At 31.7% G+C, this 9,447-nt stretch overlaps 2 protein-coding genes across 3 annotated transcripts in view; one reads left to right on the top strand and one right to left on the bottom strand.

Annotated features, from left to right (window-relative positions):
* The window catches only part of LOC106867430 (zinc finger protein GLI1), a 420,253-nt gene that overhangs the window by 93,500 nt on the left and 317,306 nt on the right, over positions 1-9,447 (bottom strand). The window lies entirely within an intron of this gene.
* Positions 1-9,447, top strand: part of LOC106878371 (aspartyl aminopeptidase) — a 383,150-nt gene that overhangs the window by 302,424 nt on the left and 71,279 nt on the right. The gene's annotated exons all lie outside the window — the stretch shown is intronic.

Raw genomic sequence — 9,447 nt, 5'->3', positions numbered from 1 at the left:
GAGAGAGAGAGAGAGAGAGAGAGAGAGAGAGAGAGAGTGAGAGAGAGAGAGAGAGAGAAATTACGTATTTCAAATGTAGGGGAGACTTTAATCCATGTCTTTCAAACGTCTGCTCTCTCCTTCATCATGCCTTTGGGACAGCAATCACCACTAAAATTATGTTTTTTCTTCTTTTAACTTTGTTTTATTGTATTTCACATTCTGAAGCACTTGTAATTCGCAAATTAAAAAAAAAATTCTTAACCCACTCCTTTTTCATTGTACCTTTCAAAATTAAGAAAAAATCTAACTTAGGTGATGTGTGAAAAACAAATGGGAAATTCGAAAGTATTTATAATACAATAATTTCAATCATTTAAAATTTAGAAAAGAAGAGAAAAAATACTTAATTGGAGAAAAGTATAATGGGATCAAATATATCATGGTTTCAGAAATACGCATGCAAAACAATTTGAAAAATCCTGTCCAAAACTTAAATTTCACTATTCCGAATGTCCAACCATACTCTGAAGTGGGTGGGAGATGAAAACAATTGAAATTTTGCTAAGACAGCTTTGCTCAGAATAGTAATTTGCAATGTTTAAAACATATAGTACCAAGTAATTTTTCATATAACCAAAATAATTAATAAAATGAATAAACGAGTTACAGGGGAAAGAGATCGAAATGTATTGTTCGATCAGTGAATGAAAATACAGTCACAATTTTAGTAGAACGCGTTTAAATGCCACAAATAATAGTTGAGGTAACTGAACAAACATCTGAAGTTGATAACTAGTATTCTTTTGGATTGTAATCAGAGTATGAAAATATTGACTATTTGCAATGATCATAGCAAATAGGTACCACACACGTCTTTGATTTTACTTTTTTTATTATTTCAAATATTTCTTCAGATTCCTATATTTTTAACAGCCAAACAATGGAGCTTATGATTCGACATGTAAATAAATGAATAAATAAATCCCCGCTCAAAACTTTTTCGAATCATGTTTTTTTTTTGGGGGGGGGGGCAAAAATGTCCATACTTATGGTTGAGCATCTTGAAAAACGTGTTAACTTACAAACAAGTGTGATTAATACTGACATTCTTAGGGAAATAGAGTCGGAAAATACCTAGTGCATTCCCCCGCCCAACGTAATGTCTTTGGATTTGTATGTTCTAACCATTTTAGCATTTAAACTGTCCATAATCCGACCCAAATATTCTGTTTTATGTTGAAATTGGATAGAATCAACCTTTCACACCCACCCTACAATGACATTCTAAAAACAAACAATCACATCATTGATATCTTGAAGCTACAAGATAAAGCATAATTGATTCAAAGCAATGAATAAATAAGTATTACATTTGCCAGAGTAATCTGAACACTAAAGAGTTAAGCATTGGAGATTAGGAACTAAAAAAAAAAAGAAAAAGTTGGGATAACTTTTCTGTAATGTTTTAATTTTGACTTTCTTTTGAAATGCCATTTTTCTAGTTTTGTATTTATATTATTCAGTGAAGCAATTTCCTTTATTTATTTATTTATTTATTTATTTATTTCTAGTACATGAAACAATTCACGTGTGCTGGGTTCCACAAGAATTGACCTATTGTAACTTTTATTGCCTGTCTCCTCCCGTTTTGTTCAATTTCTTGATTAAATCTATGGATAAAAAAAGTTGAATAAGTTGTTGATAGACACTTTTTCTGTAACTTCTCTCCTAATAGAAATCATCTTTCTACATCCTACCCTTTTTTATATAAAAGAACAAAATTGCACTTGCTTGAAAACAAATCCCATACCACATAAAACCAAGCATCTACAAAACCCAAACCTAAGTTCTTCCAGTAGTTTTATATGGGCTAGAATGTGTCAGCTGGACATCTGTTACCTAGAAAATCTGGATGCCTTTCAGAATCATTTAATGTGACTTATTACTAACACCAAACTTTCAGACTATACCAAAAGTGAAGATCTAAGGCAAATAACCAAATTACCACCCATCATCTCTATCATCAAAAATGGTGTACTCTAACTGCTTAACCACACTAAACGAACAGTTTGTGGCATCAGCAGGATCTATTTCGAAGGCATGGTTAATGGTAAAAGAAACAGAGGTTGGCAGCCTAAAATATTAAGAGATAACATGACATCATGGACAGGTCTTGACATATTTTCTCTGTGTGATCTTGCCAAAGATTGAATTTTCTTGTTGGTGCTCATTCTGCCGCATGCAGAGATAGTGGGATATATATATATATGTAGGCGTAGGAGTGGCTGTGTGGTAAGTAGCTTGCTTACCAACCACATGGTTCTGGGTTCAGTCCCACTGCGTGGCACCTTGGGCAAGTGTCTTCTACTATAGCCTCGGGTCGACCAAAGCCTTGTGAGTGGATTTGGTAGACGGAAACTGAAAGAAGCCCGTCGTATATATGTATGTATATATATATATATATATGTATGTGTGTGTATGTGTTTGTGTGTCTGTGTTTGTCCCCCCAACATCGCTTGACAACCGATGTTGGTGTGTTTACATTCCCGTAACTTAGCGGTTCAGCAAAAGAGACTGATAGAATAAGTACTAGGCTTCCAAAGAATAAGTCCTGGGATCGATTTGCTCAACTAAAGGCGGTGCTCCAGCATGGCCGCAGTCAAATGACTGAAACAAGTAAAAGAGTAAAAGAGTAATATATATATGGGTACATATACTATATCTAACAAAAAGAAAAAAACGGGATGGTTATAAGAGGAATACTTTTAATTCACTAGACCACCACCGACCTGAAGATAAAACAGCAACAGAATATGTCTTCTGCTTCCGACATTTTTGCCACACCCTTTCGTAGCTTCTGTTAATGATATTTTATTAGAAACTGTCAACAATAGAACTGTAGTGAGTTTGTTTACGATAAGATATGTCATCTTCAATCAATCATTTCTAATTATAATATTTATTTCTGTAATTTCTACACATACGACACGAAGATAATTGGACAGGAGAGATGAATTAACTAACGACAAACATGTTTGACTCTTGTGACACTATTATCACGAGTGAGTTTTCAAAGTTCTGTTCATGTTTCTAACGTAATCTTTGTTGTAATTAATCTCTGTAATCATCTTGTTATAACATTAAAAATGATTTCACGGAAATTCTATGAGGTTATTGCAGAGATATTTGACAAGGAGATAATTTAAAACAACTGAAAATAAATGTTTTTATAAATAACAAAAAAAAAAAAAATCCAAGAATAATGTACTTTTCCTAAAAAGGTAAATAGGTAACTTTTTTTAGCTTATTTTACTAAATAAGTAACTTTTTAGCTTATTTTACTTTCAATTTTGAAATACTATAAAACGAAACGTTAATTTTGGGTTTTTGTTGTCTAAAAAAAGCCATGTTTGAAAAAAAAGATCTTTAACAATTTAATCACTGAAGCATTTATCATGTTTAAAAATAGAATTATTTAATTGTAATTGATAGAAAGCTATATGCAAATATACTCCAGTTTTACTGCACACAGAAAATAGTTGTATCAAATCCACAACTTGGGCGAATTGCTAGAATTTCAGCAGGATGTAGAAAACCTATACATTTTGAGGAGGAATAATGTAATAAGTGCATTTAGTTACGGATTTGTATCTTAAGATTGTTCTTTATTATTCTTCATTTTAATGTTGTGCCACTTATTAACTTTAATCTATGTATTATTAATGTTATCTAGTGAGTATCAAGCTCTCAGGTAAGTCTCGTGGTTACATGCAGTGATCCAGTAGAGAAAAGGGACAGGTAGCCATGAGAGGTGTTATTCGTAAACAAGCCTAGAACTGTTCGTAAACTATACGACATGAAACCTCTTATTTTGAAACTGATGTAATTTACTTCAATAAAGGTAAATTAAGGTTTTTCTGAGCTTTACATAATAGGTGGCAGACTGTTCACCTGGTTTAACACTGTTACATGGTACCTTCAGTAACTTTAGTAGGTCTCACATTGTGACAGGCATTTGGGACAGATTTCCTGTTTAAAGATACCTTCTTCCACTAATTTCAGTGGCCCTATAACGAATCATCATTAGACGGGGAAAAAAAGCACCCATCCTAGATAATGATGTTTAGGGAGTTAAGCAAATGCCCATTCTAGACAGTGTCATTTAGGGAGCCTGAAAAATACCTATTGGAGTGACAGGAGCTCCTTCCTGCATCATCCTATAACTCTTTTGGCATCACAGATGAGAAACCATGTATCAGTTTCCTGTTTCATGCTATTGTACGTAGCAGGAAGTAAAAGCACTCGTAATATTATAATCAGTCCTGGCAATTTAGGACACTGAAGTCCAAGATTAATTGGTGATGGAAAAGATGACTAGGTGACTCAGAAATGTAGAGTGCTATAATTTTCTGCAGTCAGATCATGCACCCTCTAACTTTTAAAAAAATATCTTTGGACCCTGATTTCTTTTGTTTGTTATGATTTTTGTTATTTCGATTTAAAAAAGGAATGATTCTAGTTAGTCAATGTCTAATGGCATTTCTTACCCAGTCAAGATAACATGTATATGAATGTTTGCTGTATAGTTATTGTATAATTTTGTGAAATTTATTTTCAGTTTATATCGAAGCTTTCTTTTTTTATTATTGTATAAGCGTTATGATTGATTTTCATTTTCAGTCTGTATAGAACAAATAAAATTTAAAAATACCAATAAATACAATATAAAAATTATGAATCCTTGGTCATAAATAATAACCATCAGATGTAGATCTCATCAATATTTAACCACTTTATGTCACTGTTTGATCTTAAACGTAACAAATCTGTCATCATGACTCTTGTTTTTGAATATTAAGACTATCAATTGGGGGATACAACACTGTGGTTAGGATTACTTTTAAGATTTTGGTGGAAGAACTATCACTACAATATTGATACACTAAATTACTGTCATTCATTTATTCAATATTTCCATTTATAAAATAGTCATTTTGAATTTTCATGTAAGATTATTTTGAATAAAAAATCTTTTCACATGAACGCTTTCACAGATTCTAAATCTGATGTTAAAAAAACAAAAAGCATGAAAAGATTAGGTCTGGGTGTGATTCCACTGAATTTTCATTTATTATTGTAATTCCACAAAGAAATAGATATTAAATTTTCGTTTGTACCCAGTATAATTTAACAAAAATAACAACACTTTCACTTTACCTATAAGCTCTCATTGACATTCTTGGTTTGACACTGTATCTGACTTTATTGAAAATTTCTACACTGTAGTTTTGTTTTTTTATGCTGATTGTGAACATCATAAGCCTTTATTCAGAGAAATTAATAAGGTTTTGAACATTTAAATACTGAATATTTTTGTAATTTTAGTCAATCAAATTTATCCTTTCTCTACACACAGTAACAGTGTTATGAAAAAGCTTTTTTTCTCCCCCCACCCCACCCCAATATACCTCTGACAATTACAACTCTGACCCAACCCTATCTCTTATATCCTAACTCTAGACCTAAGATGGTTTCTTCTGTTGGTTACTATAAGGGTTGAGATGCAGACAAATCTGTTTGGTTAAAATTACAAAAGAAATTCCGTCTTTAAGCCTTTGTAACTTATTTTATTATTAAGGGCTCCGAAAAGTATTGTGATTTTCATAAATGGCATGGAAAACTACATTTGTGTAAGAAAGTTTCAATAAAATCAAAAATGTCTGAAAATGAAAAAAATCCATGTTTAGTTTTTCAAAAGTTGTCACTTTTGACTGTGAGGTGGCGGCTTATCTATCACATATATAAACAATACTACATGTTATTGAATACTTACTTTAATGATAGTGTGTTGGCAAAAATTGTGACGGTCTGCATTGGCAAAAGTTGTAAAGTTGATGAGTTTAGATTAGATTCATATGCCATGGAGAGAAAGCCTTTCTGGGGCTGACTACTCATCTACAAAAAAGCTATTTTTCTCTTGGATGAAATGGTAGTTTTAAATACTTCGCTACTTCTTTTTCTTCACAGCGTATGAATTTATCCAAATGCATAACCTGTCTCTTTTCTTATGTGTGTGTGACATGCATACACATACATTAAAATTACAATTTTCTTCAAGACCCTTCCAAGAGGTTTCTATTCTCTTTGTCACTTACCACTCTCTGTCAAACTCAACATTCATGTTAACAAGCAATTATCAAATAAATTTTGAGAAAAGAATTTCATATCATATTATGTATATAACAAAATTCTTTAGTCAAAATCTATATGGAAATCTGGACTGGACTACATACATTCATTTCTGTTAGATCTTTGGGGGAATGCCAAATAACTCAAATAGGACATCTGGAATTTGATATCTCGATGAAATTCTATATTGAAACTATTATTTATATCCCAGAAATAAACATTTACTTCTTTATCCACCTCTTCCTTAATTCGTTGGAGAGTCAAGCTTTTGTTGTCTCCTATGGGATAGGATGCAACAAGCCATAATAACTATGATAATGATGATTGTTCTCAACCACCGTAACTGTAGATTGGTAAGTTCTATAAAGCAAAAACAGATCTTCTGACTGTAACATAAACTTATCAAATATGACAAAAGAAAAATATGTGGTGAGGAAAGTATATTGTTAGCTCAATAACTAATATCATTTTAATCATTTCAACAAGTAAATGAAGCAATCAAAAACGTATCTCAGTTTTATTAGAGCTCTGCTTGCAAAGCACGCAATTTACTGTACTTGTTGAGGTTGTGATGAGTGAATAACTAAGGAGATATTCCTTACTATAAGCAAGTAAGTGTGAAAAGTTAGTAAATTTAGAAAAAAATAAATTACTAAGGTTAATTAGTCAGATATGTTATCTGTGGAGAAAAAAGAAACAAAATAATAGTTAAGCTAGTGTTAAGAGATTTCATGTAGAAAACATCAAAAATCTAATTAGAATTACTTATACAGTGAAGAAAAGACTATGTTAGCTCAGTGACAAATACTAATCTCTGGCTAATTTATCTTGTTTTTCTATATGCTACACCCATTGTGTTGTGCTTCAGAAGGTATATAACTTAAGCTTCTATAAGTTTTCCTGATATGGTTCCACTCTCACTATAAAGTTCTGAGGTTGGTAACAGGAAAAGTGTCAGCTTGCTTGTTTTTATGTCCATTCTACTCTGTTAGCATGGGTTTGATAAAATATATATTATTGAAGCATTGTTTTACAGCTAGAGACCCTTCCTGTTGCTAACCCATATCTGCTTTTCAAGTAAGGGTATCTCTTATTCCACAAACATTCCCAAAGTACAGAGTGAGCAACAATTTGTTAAAAGGGAAATGACAACAAACTACACCACCTGTAACCTAGTGATTTTTCATTCAAACATTCACACTGATGCACACGCATGCACATGCAGCAGTTTTTGTATAGTTTCTGTCTACCAAATTCATTCAGAAGGCATTGGTTGGCCCAAGAACTATAGTTGAAAGTGATTCACAGTGGTATTGAATTGGAACCATATGAAATTCATAACCATGCTACAGTAATCCCTTGCCATATCGCAGTTTATTATTTAAGCTTACATCGATTCCTCTATGATCTTTATGAAAAACAAACATTAATGTTTAATAATTTATGTTATAAAGTTTAACCCATTACCTACCAGTGATCTCATATGAGATCACTTAAAAATTACAAATTTCGTAATTATCTGTCAATATTTACACATATCTAACCTTTTTGCTATATCTACTAGGTATATATACAAATCATAAAAATAAAAAAAAATACAATAGTTTCTACTTCACGGGTTTTCACCTATCGCAGGGTTTTGGGAATGTAACACCCACAATAGTCATGGGATTACTGTATGCATATATATTTTGGGTTGGTGCATAATTATTGCGGCTTTGTTTCAACAAATTCTATTCAACAAAAACAATAACAATAAATTATGGTATAACTGTCTGCCAAGCAAATGGGAAGCAGTAATTGAAGTAGATGGTGAATATGCTCTGGAATAATCATTTAAAGATGTTTTTGTTACATGTTTTTTGTTCAATAAAATTTGTTGAAAAAAAGCCGCAATAATTATGCACCAACCCAATATATATATATATATATATATATACACATGCACACACACACACTCCGTTAAATAAAACATTCTTCCTATAATGGTATGAAATAAACCAAAAAAAAGTCAGAATTAAAAAAAAAATTGGTCACAATCAAAGGTGCAGGTAAGGCTCTGTGATTGGGAAGTCTGTTTTGCAACCATGGGGCTCAAGGTATGATCCCACTGCACAGTATGTTGGATAAGAGTCTTGTATAATAGCTTTGAGTTAACAAATACCTTGTGAATGGAAGCTTGTAAATAGAAACTATGCAGAAGTTTGCTATATATGTATGTATATGTATTAATGTGTGCGTTTGTGTATACTCAGGTCTAAAAATCAGTGTCGTTTTTTTGTTTATTGTCATTCATCTTCTGTAACTTCACAAACAGAGATTGATAAAATAAATACTGAAGTGAATATAAGGACCAAATCAGTAAAAGAATAAAAGAAAATCACCAGTATTAGTTACTGATATAAATTTTTGTAGAATCAGTCGGGCGCAGACAATTTGTTTTGTAGTACTTAGTTGCCGTTTTTTACATCCAAATCCTACCTAGATCAACATTTCCTTTAATCCTTGAGGATGAGGATGCATGGGTACTGATCAAACCAAGGCTAATGTAGTTTTGCACCGCTCCTTGAAAAATGCATTTTTTAAAATAATTTCTTCGGATCCCTATGTTTTAGATGTCGGAGATTACAAATAAGCGAGAAACAACATTTTCAAAATTTTAAATACAATAAGCATATAGACATATGTATAAAGAGATAGATAGATATGAATGTCTTCTTGGGGTTAAAAACAATAGTAAGAACAACAGTAACACCGTCTTCTATAGGACCGCCACATTTAGTTGATAAATATATTTTATGAATAAACAGACAGGGATAAATAGATACAGATAAATAAATAAATGGATGAAAAAGTTCAAAATTTAAACTTGGGGGAGAGGGTGAAATTTGAGCCTCTTATTAACTCGTTACCTCCCATAATTCTATTAACTGGAATTTTTTTAATGAAACTTTGATTTCTAGCATAAAACAGCATCAGAAACACGCTGGAATGATCAAAATAACATTTCAAAATAACATTTTAAATAGAAATAAGTGAGATATTGGGTGAAAAATTAGCAAACCTCATTTGAATATCAGAGAAATATACCTAGTAGATATAGCAAAAAGGTTAGATATGTGTAAATATTGACAGATAATTACGAAATTTGTAATTTTTAAGTGATCTCATATGAGATCACTGGTAGGTAATGGGTTAAACTTTATAACATAAATTATTAAACATTAATGTTTGTTTTTCATAAAATGGTGTATATTTAATTTACATTAAAATATT

This window comes from Octopus bimaculoides, chromosome 17 (genome assembly GCF_001194135.2).
Source record: "Octopus bimaculoides isolate UCB-OBI-ISO-001 chromosome 17, ASM119413v2, whole genome shotgun sequence".
Classification (NCBI taxonomy): Eukaryota; Metazoa; Mollusca; class Cephalopoda; order Octopoda; family Octopodidae; genus Octopus; species Octopus bimaculoides.
This window is presented reverse-complemented; position numbering and strand designations above follow the sequence as displayed.